The sequence below is a fragment of the Solanum dulcamara genome, chromosome 3, assembly GCF_947179165.1.
Source record: "Solanum dulcamara chromosome 3, daSolDulc1.2, whole genome shotgun sequence".
In the NCBI taxonomy this organism is placed as follows: domain Eukaryota; kingdom Viridiplantae; phylum Streptophyta; class Magnoliopsida; order Solanales; family Solanaceae; genus Solanum; species Solanum dulcamara.
Window position 1 is genome coordinate 74,493,876 of NC_077239.1, and position 26,447 is coordinate 74,520,322.

At 37.6% G+C, this 26,447-nt stretch overlaps 1 pseudogene; it reads right to left on the reverse strand.

Moving 5' to 3' along the window:
• Positions 1-720: 720 nt before the first annotated feature.
• On the reverse strand, positions 721-24,549 carry LOC129883679 (potassium transporter 5-like; annotated as a pseudogene).
• Between the last annotated feature and the right edge of the window lie 1,898 nt (positions 24,550-26,447).

Below are 26,447 nucleotides of genomic sequence, written 5' to 3' on the forward strand. Positions count from 1 at the left end.
GATTATTCTTTACCAAACATATGCGGACTCAATCACCATCTTATATATTTGTTTCAAAAAGAATGATTTATTTTCTTTTTTAGTCTATTTAGAAAAGAATGACCCTTTTCCTTTTTAGGCAATATTTTAATTACAGTTTTTCATGTGCAAGCTTAAAGTCACAATTAAAGAACATTTTGATACATTGTTTATAACTTTAATTTAAGACTATAAGATTAAAAAGTCTTATTTATTTTCTTAAACTTCGTATCAGATTACATTACGCTATTCTTTTTAAAACGAAAAAAGTATTAAAAAGAAAGAAATAATATATCTATTTTGATTTGCTAAAATGACAAGTCAAAAGGACGATCTATTTTTAATACATGTAAAAAGGAATGGAGGGAGTAAATTGCACCTAAATCTGTTAATCTTGAACAAAGCTTTGGATATATAAACTGTAAAGTTACAAAAAGCAATTATTACAAAATTAAAAATTAAAAATTATTTAATAACTGCAATCAATTTTGTTCTCGACAAAACAACTATTCTAGTACCAATTTGAGAGTCGTAAGAAAAAATAACCTCCACAAGAAAACTTACATAAATCTCACTAGTTTGGGAGCTAATTATTTAGATACATTATAATTTGTAATATTACGTATCTTACCAGATTTTGGTATGTCTAGATACGTTCAGATACGTCCAGATACATATATCTAGGGATACATTGGGTGGAAATTAGGTGCACTTTGTTCTAAATAGATTGTATCCAAGTGAATTCACATGTATTTGGGATACATAACAAATCTCGCCCGCCTCCTTGCCTCTCTCCCATCTTGCTCTCCAATCTCCTTTATATCTGGTATGCTATATATCTGGTGTGATTCACATTTATCTGGGATATAAAACGAATCTCGCTCGCCTCCCTCTCCATCTCGTTCGCTTCTCATGTCAAATACTTTGCTACTTTGCCTCAAATTTCTCTTCATGAAATTAAAAACATAATCAATCACAACTCTCTTTGCAATATTAGACCCTTTGCTTGCAATCACATCTTGTTCACATACAAAATGAACAACCCCAACACTATAAGCTCTCTCCACCATTTCTATACCTCTCTTGAAAACGTAACGTCTTCTTGTATGTTACAATCATTCTCCAATTCCATATTTATCGAAAACATGGAATAATCCTGTCGTATAAATTCCTTCAGCCTCTCTGCCAATAATCTCTCGAAGGACTCTTCCTCGTTGTGCACATCATTGTATCCATATCTCACCACACATCTCACCACATAGAGATCACACGGCTTCACCCTATGAAAGAGGAACCGTTCTTCTACAGGCACTTCGCTTATAGGAAGCGATTTAACAGAAACAAACACGAGGACAGAGTGTAACGCGGGCACATTCTCCACGTAATGCTTGAAGATTGGTGGCATTCCGTGAACAAGTTCAGAATAGAAAATTGCAAGTCCGGGTAGGCGATGGTAATTTGTTTCATCCACTGCTTCTTTAACTGTCAAGGGAGAGATCTTGCGTTCTAGCTTGAAATGATACTTCTTTCGATACACATAGTTCCATACGTACATGATAAACATTAGGAACATAGTGAAAGCCAGTGGAAGGTAACCACCTTGATCAAACTTGTAAAGAACTGAGCTTAGGTAGACGAGCTCAACCGTGCCAATGATTAAAACATAGATGATTACAAAAAGAATATGAGTTTTCCAAATCATGATCATAACCAGCAAGAGGAAGCACGATGTTAGTGCCATCACAAACACCACAGCTATTCCTGTAAGCAAATGATTTTGTCACATGTTAAACATCTGCTTCACATTGCCAACAAAAAGAGTTTTTAGTTATATACACAAACATGTAAGACTATCAACTTTATATATATATGAGAAGAGAGGGAATCTTGGAAATCCTTACCATAAGCATTGCTAATCTTTTCAGTAGTCCTGAATGTAAGAGTGACAACAACAAAAGCCAACATGAGAAGGTTATTGATTTCAGGAATGTAGACTTGTCCGTGATGTTTGGTTGATTTATGCACAATTTTAACACGAGGAAAGCATCCTAATGCCAGGGATTGCTGGATTATAGAGAAAGTCCCTGAAATCAAGGCTTGACTTGCAATGATGGCTGCTAATACTGCCACAGCAAATACTGGCCAATATAAACTATCTGCACTTGTAAAGGAGAAAATAAAGCATGAGTTTTTATGGTAAACCGCGAGAATTACCACAAACAAGACATCATTTACACCTAAAGAGCATTCTAACAGATCTTAACCACCTTCTAGGAAGGATGATGTAATTAGGATTCCTCTTTGTTATTACTACATAAACCACGTCTCCTTTTTGTCAAGATATAAGAGCCACTTTCGTCTTGTCTTCCTTTCTCCCCGTAGATAATCCATACACTTCTTGTCCACCTCATTAAGAACACTCCGGCAGAATAAAAACTGTCCCCCAAAAGTTGTAAATAGAAAATAGGACTTCATTGATCACTTGCAATCTCTCTGCATATGAAAGTGTCTTAGAATAAGCACTTGTGATCCTATGTGTAATTTTATCAACCAACAGATGGAAGTCCATGTTACTCTATTTCCTTGATGACAAGGGAAACTCAAGGTACCTTATGGGTAAGGTATCAATAGAGAACCCAATCATATGCAACAGCTGTTCCTGGATATCACAATTCACATCCTTATTTGTATACTGTTGAACCAGTACAAGTTGTTGCAGACATGTCAACTGCACACCATTGCTTAGGAAACTATTTAAAGCCTTAACACTATGAGCATACTTCCTCCCCAATAACTCCTGGTAATGATCCACCATTGTATGACCTATGGCTTCAGGGTAAGTTTGTAATACATTATGCTTATCATCAACCAAGTAATCTCCTGTTGTAGTCTTCTGTGCTTAATCACTGAGAAAACATATTTAGCGTTATCATTCCCAAGTCTCAACCATGTAGCCTTACTCCTTTGTTAAAGAAAAAACTCAGCCAAGTAAGAACTTCTCCTAAATTGTTGATATTAGACTTTCTCCATTTGTTGCAAAGTTAGATCTCCAAGGACTGCTTGTAATGCTTTCTGTAGTTGCTCTAGTGCTTCCCTATCTTCATTTGCCTCAGTAACAATACTTCTAGAAACCTGCTTGTTTAGCTCCTTGAGACTATGGTTTAAGAGCTTCAACATACTAACAATTTGAAACATCATGTAAACTTCCACTTTCTGCTTTCATAGTTCATACCTCTTCAACTTTGGCTATGAATTGTAGATGATGGGATCAAGAGTTGTAATACTTAAAATGTTTTTTGTCCATTCTTCTTAGAATTGAACTGTTTACTCACTGGACAATGATCACTAATCCCCTCTGGTAGAAAAGTTGCTACATATGGTTGCATATTATCTAGCCATAGCCTATTTACACCCAATCAATTTTTGAGTTGATTCTTATGTCTCCCCTGTCATTCCATGAATAATGCTACCATTCTGAGGCATCTCCAATAATCCACATTGCTCCACACATTCGTTGAAGTCAATGACCTCTCCATATGATACAGTGTTGCCTCCTATCATATCCTCCTCCTTCAGAACTTAGTAGAAATGCCCAACTATCAGCAATGACAATTGACATTCCTCACTGGTAATGTTAAGATCGCTTCATAGGTTCTTTTGTCCAGCTCTAGTAGTGAAAGCATAAGCCATAGTCAAAAGAGCAACCTCTGCCGAAGAATGTGCATTACCTCATAAGTGATGGCCTATTCAGTCATACTTATTGGATCAACTTGGAAGAAATCAGGTCTCCAAGTCATCCATATCCTTTCATTATAATGAGCTTTCAGGTTTTTTATGTACTCCCAACCACAAAACATAGTTTGTGCTACCCTCCTTCTGCTTATAGGGACTGTTAAGGCAACATCCATCCCCACCTCAATTAGTTGCCTTGCAAAATTCAATCCAATTTTCTTTTTGAGTGCGTTGATCCACCATAAATGACTTTCCCACCAAACTTCCTATCTTACTTGGGCCTTTTGGACTCCAGTACTTAAAGTCTAACCCTGGGAATTTCACCTAAATGCGCACTATGTATAGTTCATCCCTCGTGAACTCTTATGTCTTCATTCCATGCTATGACAATGAAAGGTTTGATATCAAAGTGATAAATCCTTCCATGAATAACTTTATTCTTCAGTATTTCTCAAATCAAACCATACAAAAACAATCCCATTCTTCAACATACAACTGCAACAACATACCCAGTGTAATCCCACTAGGTGGGTCTGGTGAGGGTAAAATATACGCAAACCTTACCACTACTTCGGGGAGGCAGAGAGGCTATTTCCAAGAAACCCTCGGCTCAAGTGCATCAAACCCGCGCAAATGAACAATGAAAAACATAGTCGATAATAAGGAGAGCAGTGTAAAGTCTACAAGAAGGAAACAATAATAACAACGAAATAATCTAAACATAATACACAATATACAACAAGAACTACAAGAGTATGATTAGTACTATGATAGACACTAACGAGCCTAAACCTATGTACTCCAAGACAAGACTCCACTCTTACGAGCCTTCTACCCTAATACGTGACCTCCACTCCTTCCTATCTAGAGTTATGTCCTCGATAATATGAAGTTGCACCATGTCTTGTCTACCCCTCCAGGTACCCTCTAAAACCAACTTCTCGCATTTCCTCACTGGCGCATCAGCACACCTCCTTTGCACATGCCCAAACCATCTGAGTCTCGCTTCCCTCATCTTGTCTGCCACCGGGGTCACTCCTACCTTCTCTCGGATAATCTCATTCCTAATCTTGTCTCTCCTAGTATGCCCACATATCCATCTCAACATCCTCATCTCCGCAACATGCATTTTCTGAACATTAGCTTTCTTGATAGACCAGCACTCCACCCTATACAACAAGGCCGGTCTAACCACCACTTTATAAAACTTACTTTTAAGTTTAGGTGATATCTTCTTATCACACAAAACCCCAAATACAAGTCTCTATTTCATCCATGCCGTTTCAATACGATATATGACATCTTCATCAATATCCTCACTACCTAGAGTACAGATCCAAGATATTTAAATATTTCACTCTTGGGATTAGTCTGTGTAGCAAGCCTCACTTCCACGTTCGCTTCCTTCATCTCCATACTGAATTTGCACTCTAAATACTCCATTTTGATCCTGCTCAGCTTGAATCTTTTGGACTCCAAAGTCTGTCTTCACACCTCCAATCTAACATTAACGACGTCTTATTTCTCATCAACCAATACTATATCATCTGCAAATAACATACACCAAAGAACCTCATCTTGAATAGATTGTGTCAACTTATCCATCACCAAAGCAAATAAGAAAAGGCAAAGAACTTGTCACGCTCCGGGAGGGTATCCTAGACGTAACCGGCACCCGAAGACCATTTCTGACCTCCGAGCGAACCACCTGGTCCAGTCACACATTTATTCAATCACATTCTCTTAGCAGAAACTCAATTAAGGAAATATTATTCACAATATGGGGGCCGAAGGCCAAACATTTATCAACCCGACAAACAATTATAATAAGACTTCTCAAAATAACAGTTCAACCTCCCCACACTCCAGTCTATGAAGCCTCTATCAAAGTCTAAGAGGTGCCAATGACAAGTCCATGGCTACCAACAATCAAAATAAAGGAAATGACAACAAAACTGTACGAGAAGGCTCAACATCCTCCGGAAACTAGGAGGACTCACCAACTAGCTGAGAGTGTATGTGGATCTTCAACGGAGCGCCGGTTGATGATCTTTATACCTGTCTCTGCATCATGAAACGATGCAGGTCAAATGGCGTCAGTACATGGAATGTACGAGTATGTAAAATGGCCGAATACAACGAACATCAAGGAAGAATCAATCAACTCGGGAGCTTAACTCAAGAGGAATAACAACTCAATCAAATGTCCTAAGTCTAAACAAGAATATGATTTAGACGGGACCAATCACATACAATTCAACTCAATCAGACTCAGAGTACTATCAAGACCTATTTGGGAGTTTCTCTTAACCGACAACCATCACTTATGAGCCAGTGAAAGTACAACAAACCGACGTTGTTGCCGCGTCCGTTCATACTTTGCCAGGGTATGAACGAATCAACCAATCATGGATACAATCCAACCAAGTCCTATAATGTCAGGACAAACATCTCGGGGAAGCATCCGACTTTAACGGTTCAATCCCCCCTACATTTGGCGACGTAGTTATTAGGTTCGAGTATGGACTATACTCTTGCCCAATTCGGTGCTCGATACTCCTCTCAAGACTCAATGCTCATAAAACTCCATCCAATCAAATCACATTGACAAGTCTCATTACAACCTTATCAACTCATCAACTCTATCACAATCAAATCTCTTCCAATCATACTATCCGATCAATCTCAATCATATCTTCAAAAAAAATTTAAAATGCACATATATAGCAACATCTAGATATAATCAATCATTTCCTCCATCCATATGAGAAATCTTTAAGACTTATCATAATTTCAAGACTTTAAATTTACATTTTCATAATAAGCAATATTTTTTAAGAAATAGCATCCTTTATCATAATCTACATGGTTAAGAAGATCAATAGAACATATTTAACAACTCATTTTCATCAACTCATACTCACATAAAGGCTCATTTTGGGGATTTCTTGGCTCAACAACATCAACGCATATAAAATCAAATAAGTAGGGAACAAAACTCATTCAACCATAGACCATACCAAGAAACTCCGTTTTTATGAACATCTAACCTCAAAGCAAGAGTAGGGCACATGGGTGAACTTAACCCATGTTTTGAATAGACTTACATACCTTAGTAAAGACTTGAAGAAAACCTTGATGTTGGGTCTTCAATGGAGGACTCAAATCTTGAAGCTCTTGGACTCTTTTGTTGGAAATGGAGGAGGAGAAGAAGAGAGAGAGAGAGAAACTCCTAGGGCTTTTCTAGAGAGAGAGTGGGGGCTGCAAAATGTGTTCCCAAAAGACCAAGGGTAACATATATATAAGTTGGGTAAGTTCCCAAATTGCCCCTCCTCAAAGTTCTGAAAACTAGGCAAACATGCACCTGGCGCGATAGTGGCGCATCGCGCCAGGCCGATTACGCCTAAAACCTGCACACCTCGTAGTGGCGTGCCACGCCAGAGACAAACTACTGAGGCATGTTTCTGGCGCGATAGTGGCGTATCGCGCCCTTACAGCGCCAAGGCCATATTTTCTGATTTCTGGAAATTTGGCCTGAAAAACCCTGCACAACTTTTAGTGGCGCGTCGCGCCAGGGACCAAACTACTGAGGCATGTTCCTGGCGCGATAGTGGCGCATCGCGCCCTTATAGTGCCAAGGCCATTTCCCCAACAGTTGCAACTCAGGCCAAAAATGAAATTTATGTCGTGCTAGTTCGTCTTAGGATCGTCATATCTTTCGACTCTGAACTCCAAAATTTACATTCTTGGTGGCGTTGGAAAGAAGATTCGACGACCTTTGATTTAATAGATCGTGGGCCACCTAGATTGCTGTATCTCAAAATATAGGGTCGTTAGAAGTCGACTCCTCATACAAACTCGTCCTAAAACTTAGCCACGACGGACCTTTTTGGTCTTAGCTTGGCCCTAGGGGTCCTTCGTGACCCCACATCACCTCCAACACTCCTCAATTACTCGGGGACTCATATTAACTCATGGAAATGCTCCACAATACTCGAGTTCGACCCCACCCGAATACAAGAAGGGTCCGAATCATAGAGAAAAATTTTGAGGGGTGTTACAGAACTGATCCCTGATATAGCCCCATCTCAACTGGAAAAGGCTCCGAGTCTCCTCCCACCATCACAAACCGAGTCTTTTCTCTATTATACATATCCTTTATCGCTCAAATATACACCATCGGAAAACCTTTGGCCTCCAAACACCTCCAGAGGACATCCTTCGAGACTTTATCATAGGCCTTTTCGAGGTCAATGAACAACATATGAAGGTCCCTCTTCCTTTCCCTATATTTCTCCACCAGTCTTCACACAAGGTGGATAGCTTTAGTAGTCGAACGCCCCAACATAAATCCAAATTGATTCTCATAAATGACCACCCCTTTCCTCACCCTCATCTCTACCACTCTCTCCCAAACTTCATAGTGTGGCTTAACAGTTTGATACTCCTGTAATTGTTATATTTTTGAATATCACCCTTGTTCTTGTACAATAAAATCATTGTACTCCACCTCCATTCGTCGGATATTTTTGATGTCTTAAAAATAACATTAAACATCCCTGTCAACCACTCCTGTTATATTCCGTATTTTATACGATTGAATATTTTAAAGTAGCTGTGGTAAAGTGAAGGGAATGACCATCTTCTAAAATTTAATTTAATGTACAATTTGGTTATGAATATTATTTATGAACATTAATAGTGTGCAAATATTGGGAAAGGCAAAGGGCAAAAAGAAAAATCTGCAAAGTAGCCTATGGTAATATTGTGGAAGGCTAGGGATAAAACGGGAATTTCACAAAGTGTTCAAGAATGTTCTTGAAATACCAAAGTGTTCAAGAAAATTCATGTAGGGGTGCACTCTTTTATGGCCATGTGATGAATATATATGAACCAAAGTGTACATAGCAAGACAATTAAGTCATCTTTATTTGTTAAAGAAAGTTCTAGAAAATAAAATGGAGAAGGGGTCATGTGTCTATATTCATATTTGAGGGACTTATTTTCAAATATGGATAAGTGGTGGAAGATATTTATATATATATATGTGTGTCTTATAACTCATTAGGGTCATTCTTATCCCAAGAGAATTCTAAAAAATTTAAGAGGAAGAAGAGAAGAGAAACTTGAAACGAGAGAGAGAGAGAGCTCGGTTTTGGGGGAGAAAAAAGAGGTAAGTCTCCGATTTTGCTTCGTGAATTAATTATATAGGGTGTACCAAGTTTTTATGAAGATATTGGTAATGTAAATTTATGGTTTGGAGCAGCCCAAAATATTACCAAACAGCCCCAAAATTTAGCCGCGCTACGAGAGCTTCCAAGGCAAGTTTTGACGAGTTCCAGGCAAGGTAAGAGTTTCTCTTTCGAACTGAAGTTTAGGATGATGTTATGAGGTATATTACATGTATTAAATTATCCTGGAAGTGGAAAAAATCCATAAGGATGCTTGACGTTAAAAACAAGCTAAATTAAAGTTCTAGTAGCTAAATCGAAGTCGCGTAGTGTGCTGTCGTTGTGGCGCTGCGGGTGCAGCTGGTTGGGTTGTGTGTTGCAGGGATGTAAAGTGTTTAAAAAAGGGTGTGGGTGCCGCGGTTGCAGCCACACGATCCTCTGTTTGGTATGGTTAAAGATTTTGCGAAATAAAGATTAAAAACTATATTTTGGTACCGTAGTTTGGAGCTAGTTGTTTGGAGCTTTTATTGTGTAATGTTATAGTGATTTACCTGTAAGTATGCTGCTGATTGTTGTCATTGTTATGGTTGTCGATATTGTGGCCGATTTGAAATCTCGGGGATGGTGTATTTATAGGGGAGATGCTGCTGAAATTTCGGCAGGTTGTAAATGAATTTGTTGAAGGATTAAGACAAGTATATGGTGATGAATCTAATGACTATGTCAACTCTCTTGAATGTAGAAAAACAAGTTGGACGCATAAGCGTAGCTAGTAAGGCGCGGCACATGTATGTAAGGCTTACCCTTTTCTTTCAAGGCATGATTCCGATGTTATGGTTTCATAAGTGCTTCCATATTTTTTTTATTTTCAAAAGCTAGGTGTCAATGGTCCCAAGGAAATGACTACTTTTCCTATAACCCGTCAATGTTTTATAACATGTCTATAGTTTTCCAAAAAAAAGGTTTACAGTATTACAAGCTTTTATAACAATAACAAGGGATATGTTTTACAACGCCATTGATGATGTCGAGGATGAGAATATGTCTATGATGGCTATGATAAGAACGGCTTCATGTATATAAAGTTTACCCCTCTTTCTCTTGGCATGTTTTGACGTAAGTATATAGAGCTACTCTTTCTTTTGGCATGGGTTTTATGAAATAAGTATATGACATTTTACACAATTTCAAGGAAGTCCTATTCGTAGAGCCACTTGGATGGAACATTTTCTTGAGTTTTCAAAGGATATTTTTCTCGTTCTTAGATACGTGTATATTATTTCAAAAGTTTTATTTTGATATAATCCATGATAATTTTCGAAAGGTACTTGACATGACTCTTGTCTTAATTTTTTTAAATCTCAGCTCACTCCGATTATTCTACGAGTCTTGAAAATTGGTCCTATGTGCATATGTATACGATTTGGCACCTTACGAGATTATGACCTTATTCTACGTTCTCTTAATATTATCCTTCGTTGATAGTCTCATCTTATAATAATTGTTCCTTCAAGGTGAGACTATTCGGTTATGGCCATGTGAAGGAGTGGAGGTCACGTATTAGGCTATTTCCAAGAAACCCTCGGCTCAAGTGCATCAAACCCGCGCAAATGAACAATGAAAAACATAGTCGATAATAAGGAGAGCAGTGTAAAGTCTACAAGAAGGAAACAATAATAACAACGAAATAATCTAAACATAATACACAATATACAACAAGAACTACAAGAGTATGATTAGTACTATGATAGACACTAACGAGCCTAAACCTATGTACTCCAAGACAAGACTCCACTCTTACGAGCCTTCTACCCTAATACGTGACCTCCACTCCTTCCTATCTAGAGTTATGTCCTCGATAATATGAAGTTGCACCATGTCTTGTCTACCCCTCCAGGTACCCTCTAAAACCAACTTCTCGCATTTCCTCACTGGCGCATCAGCACACCTCCTTTGCACATGCCCAAACCATCTGAGTCTCGCTTCCCTCATCTTGTCTGCCACCGGGGTCACTCCTACCTTCTCTCGGATAATCTCATTCCTAATCTTGTCTCTCCTAGTATGCCCACATATCCATCTCAACATCCTCATCTCCGCAACATGCATTTTCTGAACATTAGCTTTCTTGATAGACCAGCACTCCACCCTATACAACAAGGCCGGTCTAACCACCACTTTATAAAACTTACTTTTAAGTTTAGGTGATATCTTCTTATCACACAAAACCCCAAATACAAGTCTCTATTTCATCCATGCCGTTTCAATACGATATATGACATCTTCATCAATATCCTCACTACCTAGAGTACAGATCCAAGATATTTAAATATTTCACTCTTGGGATTAGTCTGTGTAGCAAGCCTCACTTCCACGTTCGCTTCCTTCATCTCCATACTGAATTTGCACTCTAAATACTCCATTTTGATCCTGCTCAGCTTGAATCTTTTGGACTCCAAAGTCTGTCTTCACACCTCCAATCTAACATTAACGACGTCTTATTTCTCATCAACCAATACTATATCATCTGCAAATAACATACACCAAAGAACCTCATCTTGAATAGATTGTGTCAACTTATCCATCACCAAAGCAAATAAGAAAAGGCGAAGAACTTGTCACGCTCCGGGAGGGTATCCTAGACGTAACCGGCACCCGAAGGCCATTTCTGACCTCCGAGCGAACCACCTGGTCCAGTCACACATTTATTCAATCACATTCTCTTAGCAGAAACTCAATTAAGGAAATATTATTCACAATATGGGGGCCGAAGGCCAAACATTTATCAACCCGACAAACAATTATAATAAGACTTCTCAAAATAACAGTTCAACCTCCCCACACTCCAGTCTATGAAGCCTCTATCAAAGTCTAAGAGGTGCCAATGACAAGTCCATGGCTACCAACAATCAAAATAAAGGAAATGACAACAAAACTGTACGAGAAGGCTCAACATCCTCCGGAAACTAGGAGGACTCACCAACTAGCTGAGAGTGTATGTGGATCTTCAACGGAGCGCCGGTTGATGATCTTTATACCTGTCTCTGCATCATGAAACGATGCAGGTCAAATGGCGTCAGTACATGGAATGTACGAGTATGTAAAATGGCCGAATACAACGAACATCAAGGAAGAATCAATCAACTCGGGAGCTTAACTCAAGAGGAATAACAACTCAATCAAATGTCCTAAGTCTAAACAAGAATATGATTTAGACGGGACCAATCACATACAATTCAACTCAATCAGACTCAGAGTACTATCAAGACCTATTTGGGAGTTTCTCTTAACCGACAACCATCACTTATGAGCCAGTGAAAGTACAACAAACCGACGTTGTTGCCGCGTCCGTTCATACTTTGCCAGGGTATGAACGAATCAACCAATCATGGATACAATCCAACCAAGTCCTATAATGTCAGGACAAACATCTCGGGGAAGCATCCGACTTTAACGGTTCAATCCCCCCTACATTTGGCGACGTAGTTATTAGGTTCGAGTATGGACTATACTCTTGCCCAATTCGGTGCTCGATACTCCTCTCAAGACTCAATGCTCATAAAACTCCATCCAATCAAATCACATTGACAAGTCTCATTACAACCTTATCAACTCATCAACTCTATCACAATCAAATCTCTTCCAATCATACTATCCGATCAATCTCAATCATATCTTCAAAAAAAATTTAAAATGCACATATATAGCAACATCTAGATATAATCAATCATTTCCTCCATCCATATGAGAAATCTTTAAGACTTATCATAATTTCAAGACTTTAAATTTACATTTTCATAATAAGCAATATTTTTTAAGAAATAGCATCCTTTATCATAATCTACATGGTTAAGAAGATCAATAGAACATATTTAACAACTCATTTTCATCAACTCATACTCACATAAAGGCTCATTTTGGGGATTTCTTGGCTCAACAACATCAACGCATATAAAATCAAATAAGTAGGGAACAAAACTCATTCAACCATAGACCATACCAAGAAACTCCGTTTTTATGAACATCTAACCTCAAAGCAAGAGTAGGGCACATGGGTGAACTTAACCCATGTTTTGAATAGACTTACATACCTTAGTAAAGACTTGAAGAAAACCTTGATGTTGGGTCTTCAATGGAGGACTCAAATCTTGAAGCTCTTGGACTCTTTTGTTGGAAATGGAGGAGGAGAAGAAGAGAGAGAGAGAGAAACTCCTAGGGCTTTTCTAGAGAGAGAGTGGGGGCTGCAAAATGTGTTCCCAAAAGACCAAGGGTAACATATATATAAGTTGGGTAAGTTCCCAAATTGCCCCTCCTCAAAGTTCTGAAAACTAGGCAAAAATGCACCTGGCGCGATAGTGGCGCATCGCGCCAGGCCGATTACGCCTAAAACCTGCACACCTCGTAGTGGCGTGCCGCGCCAGAGACAAACTACTGAGGCATGTTTCTGGCGCGATAGTGGCGTATCGCGCCCTTACAGCGCCAAGGCCATATTTTCTGATTTCTGGAAATTTGGCCTGAAAAACCCTGCACAACTTTTAGTGGCGCGTCGCGCCAGGGACCAAACTACTGAGGCATGTTCCTGGCGCGATAGTGGCGCATCGCGCCCTTATAGTGCCAAGGCCATTTCCCCAACAGTTGCAACTCAGGCCAAAAATGAAATTTATGTCGTGCTAGTTCGTCTTAGGATCGTCATATCTTTCGACTCTGAACTCCAAAATTTACATTCTTGGTGGCGTTGGAAAGAAGATTCGACGACCTTTGATTTAATAGATCGTGGGCCACCTAGATTGCTGTATCTCAAAATATAGGGTCGTTAGAAGTCGACTCCTCATACAAACTCGTCCTAAAACTTAGCCACGACGGACCTTTTTGGTCTTAGCTTGGCCCTAGGGGTCCTTCGTGACCCCACATCACCTCCAACACTCCTCAATTACTCGGGGACTCATATTAACTCATGGAAATGCTCCACAATACTCGAGTTCGACCCCACCCGAATACAAGAAGGGTCCGAATCATAGAGAAAAATTTTGAGGGGTGTTACAGAACTGATCCCTGATATAGCCCCATCTCAACTGGAAAAGGCTCCGAGTCTCCTCCCACCATCACAACCCGAGTCTTTTCTCTATTATACATATCCTTTATCGCCCAAATATACACCATCGGAAAACCTTTGGCCTCCAAACACCTCCAGAGGACATCCTTCGAGACTTTATCATAGGCCTTTTCGAGGTCAATGAACAACATATGAAGGTCCCTCTTCCTTTCCCTATATTTCTCCACCAGTCTTCACACAAGGTGGATAGCTTTAGTAGTCGAACGCCCCAACATAAATCCAAATTGATTCTCATAAATGACCACCCCTTTCCTCACCCTCATCTCTACCACTCTCTCCCAAACTTCATAGTGTGGCTTAACAGTTTGATACTCCTGTAATTGTTATATTTTTGAATATCACCCTTGTTCTTGTACAATAAAATCATTGTACTCCACCTCCATTCGTCGGATATTTTTGATGTCTTAAAAATAACATTAAACATCCCTGTCAACCACTCCTGTTATATTCCGTATTTTATACGATTGAATATTTTAAAGTAGCTGTGGTAAAGTGAAGGGAATGACCATCTTCTAAAATTTAATTTAATGTACAATTTGGTTATGAATATTATTTATGAACATTAATAGTTTGCAAATATTGGGAAAGGCAAAGGGCAAAAAGAAAAATCCGCAAAGTAGCCTATGGTAATATTGTGGAAGGCTAGGGATAAAACGGGAATTTCACAAAGTGTTCAAGAATGTTCTTGAAATACCAAAGTGTTCAAGAAAATTCATGTAGGGGTGCACTCTTTTATGGCCATGTGATGAATATATATGAACCAAAGTGTACATAGCAAGACAATTAAGTCATCTTTATTTGTTAAAGAAAGTTCTAGAAAATAAAATGGAGAAGGGGTCATGTGTCTATATTCATATTTGAGGGACTTATTTTCAAATATGGATAAGTGGTGGAAGATATTTATATATATATATGTGTGTCTTATAACTCATTAGGGTCATTCTTATCCCAAGAGAATTCTAAAAAATTTAAGAGGAAGAAGAGAAGAGAAACTTGAAACGAGAGAGAGAGAGCTCGGTTTTGGGGGAGAAAAAAGAGGTAAGTCTCCGATTTTGCTTCGTGAATTAATTATATAGGATGTACCAAGTTTTTATGAAGATATTGGTAATGTAAATTTATGGTTTGGAGCAGCCCAAAATATTACCAAACAGCCCCAAAATTTAGCCGCGCTACGAGAGCTTCCAAGGCAAGTTTTGACGAGTTCCAGGCAAGGTAAGAGTTTCTCTTTCGAACTGAAGTTTAGGATGATGTTATGAGGTATATTACATGTATTAAATTATCCTGGAAGTGGAAAAAATCCATAAGGATGCTTGACGTTAAAAACAAGCTAAATTAAAGTTCTAGTAGCTAAATCGAAGTCGCGTAGTGTGCTGTCGTTGTGGCGCTGCGGGTGCAGCTGGTTGGGTTGTGTGTTGCAGGGATGTAAAGTGTTTAAAAAAGGGTGTGGGTGCCGCGGTTGCAGCCACACGATCCTCTGTTTGGTATGGTTAAAGATTTTGCGAAATAAAGATTAAAAACTATATTTTGGTACCGTAGTTTGGAGCTAGTTGTTTGGAGCTTTTATTGTGTAATGTTATAGTGATTTACCTGTAAGTATGCTGCTGATTGTTGTCATTGTTATGGTTGTCGATATTGTGGCCGATTTGAAATCTCGGGGATGGTGTATTTATAGGGGAGATGCTGCTGAAATTTCGGCAGGTTGTAAATGAATTTGTTGAAGGATTAAGACAAGTATATGGTGATGAATCTAATGACTATGTCAACTCTCTTGAATGTAGAAAAACAAGTTGGACGCATAAGCGTAGCTAGTAAGGCGCGGCACATGTATGTAAGGCTTACCCTTTTCTTTCAAGGCATGATTCCGATGTTATGGTTTCATAAGTGCTTCCATATTTTTTTTATTTTCAAAAGCTAGGTGTCAATGGTCCCAAGGAAATGACTACTTTTCCTATAACCCGTCAATGTTTTATAACATGTCTATAGTTTTCCAAAAAAAAGGTTTACAGTATTACAAGCTTTTATAACAATAACAAGGGATATGTTTTACAACGCCATTGATGATGTCGAGGATGAGAATATGTCTATGATGGCTATGATAAGAACGGCTTCATGTATATAAAGTTTACCCCTCTTTCTCTTGGCATGTTTTGACGTAAGTATATAGAGCTACTCTTTCTTTTGGCATGGGTTTTATGAAATAAGTATATGACATTTTACACAATTTCAAGGAAGTCCTATTCGTAGAGCCACTTGGATGGAACATTTTCTTGAGTTTTCAAAGGATATTTTTCTCGTTCTTAGATACGTGTATATTATTCCAAAAGTTTTATTTTGATATAATCCATGATAATTTTCGAAAGGTACTTGACATGACTCTTGTCTTGATTTTTTTAAATCTCAGCTCACTCCGATTATTCTACGAGTCTTGAAAATTGGTCCTATGTGCATATGTATACGATTTGGCACCTTACGAGATTATGACCTTATTCTACGTTCTCTTAATATTATCCTTCGTTGATAGTCTCATCTTATAATAATTGTTCCTTCAAGGTGAGACAAAGCGACCATGGTTAGTCTATAATACAATTGGAGGTTACCGAACTTCCGTCACTCCGATAGATACATGACTTTCGTTGAGCTCTCCTGCATGCTGTGTATATGTATATGTATATAGGGGATATGGGGAAGGTTCATATGTGGCACTATAGACGCATTGCCACCTAGTCAGTTGATAGAATTTTCATCCCGGACGCGGGACATATGTGGGTGATATGACATGTTCTATTTTCTATGAATATGAAAAAGAAATGTTTTTAAAGAAGAGACAAGCATGCATGGCATCCGACCTAAAAGGCATTCATATGTACATGTTACTCTCTTATCTCACTATATGTTCTATGATTCTATGCTATGGTTGTTCATACCTCATATTCTTATTTATGCTGATTTTCATGCCTTACATACTCAGTACATTACTTGTACTGACCCCCTTTTTCTTTGGGGGCTGCATTTTATGTCGCGCAGGTATACCAAGACATGTAGAAGCTATTATATAAGATGTTGCAGCGGGGTTAGCAACTCCACTTGTTCCTGGAGTGCTGCCGAGTCATAGTATAGGCGCTATGATGTTTCATTCGAAGTTAGAGACTTTGCAGACAGAGTTATGGGTATAGAGTGTCAACTTTGTAAGCGGCGTCACCAGCCGATATGTTATTATGTCGTATGTCACGAGTTTTATGGGATGATAGATTTTGGAAAAAAAAAGATTCGGGAAGCTTAGTTATGTTTTTCATTTCTTATTGATGTAAAAGTCTAAAGAGATTTACTATGAAGCAGCGGGTTCGCTCGGCTCCAAGTATGGGGTTGGGTGTCCATCACACCCTATTAATATTGGGGTGTGACAACTCCACTACTGCTTTGTCTACTATTTTCCAAAATTCTACTCGAATATCATCGGGATCGGTCGCCTTTCCCTTGCGCATCCTACTAATAACACTTCTAGCCTCCTCAATCCTAAGACATCTACAATACCCAAAGTCTCGAATACTTTCAAAATGCGCCAATTCACCCAACACAATGTCTCATCCCCCTTTCTCGTTTAATAGTTTGTGGAAGTATGCTTGTCATCTTTGATTAATAGAGGTCTCTTCCACTAGCACATTGCCTTCCTCATCCTTGATGCGCTTCACTTGATCCAAGTCACGAGCCTTCCTCTCTTTTGCTTTTGCGAGCCTATATAATTTTTTATCCCCATCTTTATCTCCTAGCTAGACATACAACTGCTCAAAAGTTGTCGTCTTAGTCGTTGTAACCACTAACTTTGCTTCTGTCTTTGTCATCTTATAAACTTTCTTAAGCGTCTGCTTCTCTTTCTCATTTGCACACTCCACCAGATTCGTGTATGCAATCGTTTTTGCTTCCACTTTGCCTTGTACTTCTCTGTTCCACCACCAATCTTGTCATGCTCCAGGAGGGTACCCTAGATGTGACCGGCACTCGAAAGCTATTTCTGACCTTCAAGCGAACCACCTGATTCAGTCACACCATCATTCAATCACATTCACTCCAAGGAGAGTTCAATCATAACACGCTACTCACAATATGGGGCCAAAGGCCAAATATCTATCAACTCAACAAACGGCTTTAATAAAACTTACTCAAAAGAACAATCCAACATTCCCTACACTCTAGTCTATGAAGCCTCTATCAAAGTCTAAGAGGTGCCAATGACAAGTCCATGGCTACCAACAATCAAAATAAAGGAAAGGACAACCAAATTGTACAAGAAGGCTCAACATCCTCCGGAAACTAGGAGGACTCACCGACTAGCTGGGAGTGTTTGTGGATCTTTAATGGAGCGCCGGTTGATGACCTCTAGTACCTGTCTCTGCATCATGAAACGATGTAGGCCAAATGGCATTAGTACATGGAATGTACGAGTATGTAAAATGGCCGAATACAACGAACATCAAGGAAGAATCAAATCAACTCAGAATCTCAACTCGAGAGAAATAACAACTCAATCAAGTGTCCTAAGTCTAAACAAGAATATGATTTAGACGGGACCAATTACATACAATTCAACTCAATCTGACTCAGAGTACTATCAAGATCGATTTGGGAGTTTCTCTTACCCGACAACCATCACTTATGAGCCTATAAAAGTACAACAAACCGACGTTGTTGCCGCGTCTGTTCATACTTTGCCAAGGTATGAACGAATCAACCAATCATGGATCCAATCCAACCAAGTCCTATAATGTCAGGACAAACATCTTGGGAAAGCATCCGACTTTAACGGTTCAATCCCCTCCTACGTTTGGCGACGTAGTTATTGGGTTCGAGTATGGACTCTACTCTTGCCCAATTCGGTGCTCGATACTCCTCCCAAGACTCAATGCTCATAAGACTCCATCCAGTCAACTCAATCAAATCATATCGACAAGTCTCATTACAACCTTGTCAACTCATCAACTCTATCATGATCAGATCTCTCTCAATTATACTATCTGATCAATCTCAATCATATCTTTCAAAAGAAAATTTAAATGCACATTTATAGCAACATATAGACATAACCAATCATTTACTCCATCCATTTGAGAAATCTTTTAGACTTATCACAATTTCGAGACTTTAAATCAACACTTTGTAATAGGCAATATTTTTAAGAAAATAACATCCTTTATCATAATCTACATAATTAAGAAGATCAATAAAATATATTTAACAACTTATTTTCATCAACCCATACTCACATAAGGGCTCATTTTAGGAACTCCTTAGCTCAACAACATCAACACATATAGAATCAAATAAATTGGAGACAAAACTCATACAAACATAAACCATACCAAGAAACTCCATTTTCATGAACATCTAACCTCAAAGCAAGAGTAGAAGTCGACCCCTTAAGCGAACTCCTCCTCAAACTTAGCCACGACGAATCTTTTGGATTTGATTTGGTCCTAGGGGTCCTTCATGACCCCACATCACCTCTAACGCTGCTCAATTTCTCAAAGACTTATCTTAACTCATGCAAATGCTCCACAATACTCGAGTTCGACCCCATCCGAATACAAGAAGGGTCCGAATCTTAGGAAAAATTTTAAGAGGTGTTACAAATCTCCTTGATGACCACCACAATTACCCCTCTATAGCCCTAGCACTTCTGTAGCTACTTTTATAATACAATTAGCTTTCTTATCCCACATGTCGTTCATATCTCCACTACTACTCCAAGCCCCCATACTAATCAACTTCTCTCCTATTTCTCGAGAAGGAGCAGGGTTCAAGCGTCCCCATTTGATCCTCGTTGATCATATAAGGTATTCTTCCTCCTATTTCTCTTAATCTCTAAGTCCATCACTAATAGCTTATGTTGAGTAGTAAGATTCTCACTCAGAATGACCTTGAAATCCTTACAAAGGCCTCTATTACCTTTCGTAAGGACTAAGTAATCAATCTAAGTCTTAGATACCATGCTACGAAAGGTAACCAAGTGGTTCTTCCTCTTCGGTAAACACGAGTTAGAAACTACCAGCCCAAAAGCTTTCGCAAAATCCAGCAGTGAAGCTCCACCTCTATTTCTCTCCCCAAATCCAAATCCTCCATGAACATCACCAAAACCACTAGAAGTCGCCCCAATACGACCATTAAAATCTCCACCGATGAAAATCTTTTCGGAGTTCGGTATACCTCTCACTACCTCGCCCAAGTCCTCCCAAAAGATATTTTTGACCTCCTCGTCCAGACCCACTTGAGGCCCATTCTTCAACATGGAGATCTTATTAATACTATACTTCGCACATTGATTTTGGATATTACCCATTCAAAACGGAGAATGGGGGATAAGCCACAAACACATAACACACCATTGCATTCTTTCAATAAGCAATTTCAGTACTTATCTCTTCGAATGCAATTTCATACATAGTGGACTAACCTTGTTTCATAGGAGCTATGTAATCAAGCTTAAAACCAGTATTTGTGATCTTCCCAATATCAAATCCCGAACTGATGCCCTAGTCTTCTCCACATCCATTGACTCCACCTCATCCGCCCACAAGAGTGGAGGACTACTTATGTCACCTTGTGTGAAGTCAACAACGATCTTGTACCTTTTGAATTTGGGACCAATTTTACTGTTCCATTGACCTCATGTTCATCACTCGCAATTTCACCCTCTTACATCTGTGTAATTGCCTTCCTTGTCCTATTTCCATCTCCAATCAATAGTGAAGTTGTCTCACTAGTCACATGTTCTACTTCATTCAGTGGAGTAACGTCATTCCTAGTGTCGTGCTTCCAACATCCTTCAATGGAGTCGCCCCTTTCCCAGTGACTAGTTGTTGAGCTATCTTCTTCTTCTATTGATTGACACCTTTAGTCTTTGTCCCTTGCGCCATCAGAGCCTGTCTTGGAATAATAGAGCATGAGTTAATTCATTCCTTTCCCCTCAAGACTGACGCACAAAAGACTTTAAAGTTATATGAATCGACAATGTAAAGAACTGTCAATGTAGTTTAACATGTTATAGCAGATTAGTTACCAAATACTGATATAGAGATTTGCCATTTCTCCGATGTGGATATAGTTTTTAAATCGTCATTGCATAGAACTCAAACTCAGGAACAAATGTTTTACTTATGAGGTATGGACTTGTAGAAAGTATCAGAAACATCATCAATGTTCTTCATTAAAAAGGCACCCTGACCGAGATATGCTAATATGAGCGCTGGGTGCAAGATAGTCAAAAAAGGAACAAAACGCGTTTTGAACACGTAGTCAAAAAGGAACAAAACGCGTTTTGAACGCGTAGTCAAAAAGGGAGGTTCAATACGCGGATTTTACGCATTTCTAGTTTCCTATAAATAGAAGACCTCTTGCCCTCATTTATCCCATCCCAGAAAGAGAGAGTAAGAATACAAACAGAGTTATACACCAAGATAAATATTTTAGTCTTGAGTGTCATCTTTAGTAGTTGTTCCTTTTACAAGAGAGAAGTGTTAATTGTTGTTTTCTCCTTGTATTTGAGAGTTGTGTACTCCATATTAAAATAGTGAGATCCTTCTACCCCGTGGTTTTTCCCTTCTATCATTTAGAGGGGTTTCCACGTAAAATTCTCGTGTCTAATTTATTTTCATTATTTTCATCATATCAAACTTTAGTTGTGGTGCTTCCTCCCCCAAACACTGGGTATGTCACACAACACATACTTATCTGTATAGATAGAACACTAAAATGACCAACATCTGCAAATAGTGCTTCGCCTCCTGCAATTAATTATTCAATTATTTTACTCTTAGTAATTAGAAGTTTCTCGGTACAATTAAAGGTTCTTTGTTGGAAGGAAATGAATACCTGTTATGGACATAACTACGCCGCCAAGAGAAATCCAAGCATTCTTTTGGTTTCTCTTGAAGTAATCTATGATGTATTTAGGATTAAGAGCTCTTATAATAGTTGGATCGTACTTGACGATGTTGTAAATGCCAATACCAGCAATGAAAATGAACCACACACTAAGTACAGACGCAAAAGTGTTGCCAACATTTTCAGTTCCAAATCTTTGAAACATAAACAACAATATCAAGATGGCTACTGCAATCCAAATAAGTCTTCCTGCATCCGATGATAACAAAGTCTATTTAATTTGTTTTTCCATTATTCAAACTATTATTTTGAATGCTTCCTATTCAACATTTTAGGCATGTTACATCCTGTTAAAAAGCAACATGAATATTTTTAAAAAATAAAATAAAATGCAAGAAGTTACCTTCAGTCAAGACTGAGGGAGCTGCTGCTTTAAGTCCTCCAACAGCAGACAAAACTGACCAAATTAAATGAAAAATCAAATTAGTATCATATGCTCCCTCCGTTTCAAAATAAGTGAATATTTTTCGAATTAAGCTAGGTATAACGTGCCTGCAATGCAGGGAGTGAGGATGCCATCCCCAATAACCATGGAAGTACCAAGCATTATGGCAATTAACAACAAAAACTTGGCAAAATTGCTGCTTTCTAGCTTTGACTTAAGCTTTGAAGCTCGACGTGTGCGTCTATCTGGCAAATCAAGTTTAAAAGTCGACACATCTTTGTCTTCTGGTTGTTGACTTGGAATTAATCCCACCTTACAATATCGACATATCAATGAATATAAAGCAAATGTACCTCCTGCAATAAAAAGTACTATGTTTTAATCTATTTATAAATTAATCATGGATGTTTGTAGTAAAAGAGGGAGAAAATGACAAAAAGTTTAATTTATAGTAGATTCAAAGTAGTCCCTGAGTAGTTTGGTATCCGTTAGATATTTATCAAATTATGATTATTAAATCTAACAGAACTATGAAAAATAGAAAATGTTAATGGAAACTCATAAATGGAAGTATAGTTTTTGCAATTTATGTTATTTTTTGTCTCTTTCTAGAGTTTGATGTAATTTTTTGATGCAGAATTTCTATTATTTTTTGTGTCTTAGAGACAAAGGTGCTCATACTCAGGTTTTTACGTGCCTGAAATGCAGGGAGTGAGGACGCCATCCCCAATAACCATGGAAGTACCAAGCATTGTGGCAATTAGCATAATAAACTTGGCAAAATTGCTGCTTTCTAGATTTGATTTAAGCTTTGAAGCTCGACGTGTGCGTCTATCTGGCAAATCAAGTTTAAAAGTCGGCACATCTTTGTCTTCTGGTTGTTGACTTGGAATTAATCCCACTTTAGAATATCGACATATCAATGAATATAAAGCAAATGTACCCCTGCAATAAAAAGTATTGTATTGTTTTTATAAATTAATCATGAAAGTTTGTGGTAAAAGAAGGAGAAAATGATCACAGTTTGGTATTCGTAAAATTTATCAAAACTGTGAAAACAGAAAATATTTAATAAAAACTCATATTTGAAAGTACAACTTTTGCACTTTATTTGTTGTCTCTTTCTAGATTGACATAATACATAAATATGTCCTTGGCATTAACTCACATTTATGCCCTCCAACTTTGAATTTACTCAAGTAGACACTTAAACTTGTATAAAATTAAACAAATAGACACACGTATCTTGTGTGGCATCCTACATGGCAATTTGAGTCCTACGTGGTGTCTTAAATGTATTATGTCATGTAGGACTCATGTGTCTACTGATTCAACTTATCCAAAGTTGGTGGACATAAATATAAAATGAGTTCAAGCTAAAGGTATTGCCTTTTAGATTTTGCTGCAACTTTTCAAGGTGTGATTTCTACCATTGTTGTGACTAGGATAGTTAAATTTATCAACTAGAGTTTGATAAATATTTAATGAACATACTCACTTTTGACAAACTTAAGAAGCCACTTTAAACATACTATCATATAAGGGACCATTGTTTTGTCATTTTCTCTAAAAGAAAATGTGAAATTAAGTTACCATCTCCGTTGTCATTAGCTCGAAGAACAATGAAGACATATTTGATGAGAGGAATCAGGGTGATAGTGTAAAATATAAGAGATAATGCACCAAGTATATCTTCGTCGTATGTTACACCATTTGGGAAAATGGATGCAAACACATACAATGGTGACGTTCCAATATCTCCATACACCACCCCTATGCTTTGAAACGCCAATTTCAATATCACTGTCCATTCTAATGCCTGGTTAAAAATAAAAATTGTAAGTTATATATCGTCAATATAAAAAAACAAAACATAAAAATCATTGATCACTATCAAAAATTGTTGTGGTGGGGTCTCAGGTTCAATCCCCGAAAAAAGAAAACATATTTAGTAAGGAACTTTTTCCATACGCGAATCATGATTAGTCTGGTCTCATAGGGGATACTAGACATTCTAGTGCGAAACAACAAGACAATGTAAAATTCTCATAATTTGGCAAAGTTAGGACCTTTTTGGCATCGGGGACCTTGCTAGATTCCAAATCTAAGGAGTCATATCGTTTTAACGTATTGCTTGAAAGTTTCTTTTCTTTGAGATGATGTTGAAGAAACTCTTGGTTTTGCTCATTGCCTGACATATCGTTAATCTATAAAAAATTTAATTTATTTATCCCTTCTTTAGGAGAAAAAACAGAAGATCAAACAGAGTACTCATCAAAAAGCAAGAAAATTTTTCAAACATTTTATTCTCGATGGAACAGAATAACTAAGAAGAAGATAGAAGAACATGTAGAGAGTACTTCGTCACAATTCACTCAAATTGTTTCCCAAAGCTTACAAGAAAATTCCAAGCGTTGATAGAAATGAAGTTTTTATTTGTATGGAAGAAAACCATATTACTCCCTTCATCTCACACGTAAATGGCAAATATTAGCAACATGCCGCATCTCACGATATACACATATATGACAATTGAATTTATTCACATTTACACGGAGTATCACAATCTTAAAATTAATTAAAATTAAGTATAAGAAAATGAATTATAATTAGAGGAGAAAAATAGAGGCGAAATCATAATGATCTAATTTTCAAATGACAGAGAAAAGAAAAAAATGTCCACATATATACTAATTAATTATATTTAATTTTTGTTGAAGTTATAACATTTTGTCCGGACTTTTTTTTTCTAGTGGGGAGGGGGGTATGTGTAGGGAAGTTCACTGATTTTTTGAGGTAAAATTTACAAACTGAAATTAATATAAATTTACAAAATGAAAATTGATAATGAGTTTCAATATTTGTAGGGAGAGTGATATTTCATACCAAAATTAGAGAGTAGGTTCTAAACTTTTATATTTTTAATTATGGTTAAGATGCTCGTTAAATAAGACTCATCTAATTATTTAAAAAATATATAATTATATTTGATATATATCATTTATTTGAAAATGTACTTGAGAAAATATAATGAAGAGGAACCAAATCCGTAAACAGTAAAAGGAGAAAAGCCAAATATGCTTCTACACTATAGCTAAAGGTCAAAATATACTGTTTATCCACCGATTTAGCTAAAAAAAATTTGCTTACATCTTTGTCCCACTTATGTCATTTGACTAATAGTCGGCACGAATTAAAAAAAATATTTAAATTTTATGTGATATTTTATGATTGGTCCAATTATAAACTCTGATCCCAATTAAATAAATTCAGCATCCACACGATTTTGTGACTTACACGACCTAAGATCTAACCAAACTTTTTTTCTTATTTATACTCTTCAAAATTCATTTTTCATAAAATAAAATAAAAGGCAAGCTTCAAGAATCTTTATTCTTCGTTAAAAAGACAATTAATACAACTAATATCAATGACATTATCACCTTCATAAAACACTTCATCATAAAAATAAAAGATCAAATGAAACACATGAACCATTCACAAAACCATAACAAGTAACCATTAGCTCCAAAATACACTTAAACATTATCTATGGAGCCTCTACAACACTATATAATTAATAAGAACTACGAGCTTAACCTGAATGTACAAAAGAATAGAATATCTAACCTGCTCCCAGCCCTACGACCCAAAGTGGGTTCACCAAAAATACGGATAAAGCAGGACCTTAGCTCGCTTACCCTGCGGCTCCGCCTATTTGTCAACTGTAATCTCTAACTTTCCATCAATTTAAAATTAGGAAAAATTATACCTAATAGATCAATTGTGAAACTATTTATCCAAATTTGATCTAACTCAAATTATTTATCCTCTTACCCCACTTTTATCCTTTTAATTTTGCACATGACATGATGCTGACGTCAGCACCACTTTTCTTTTTTGAAACCATCAGAGTATAATATACTCTGATGGTATCAAAGAGGAGCAGTGATGCTGATTGATATCATGAGAGTATAATATACTATGATGGTATCAAACAGTTTTGCTGAAACATTGTATACCATCAGAGTATATATATACTCTCATGGTATCAAACGTGTATTATGCCAGTGACCCTTCCTTTGTTCTTCTTTGA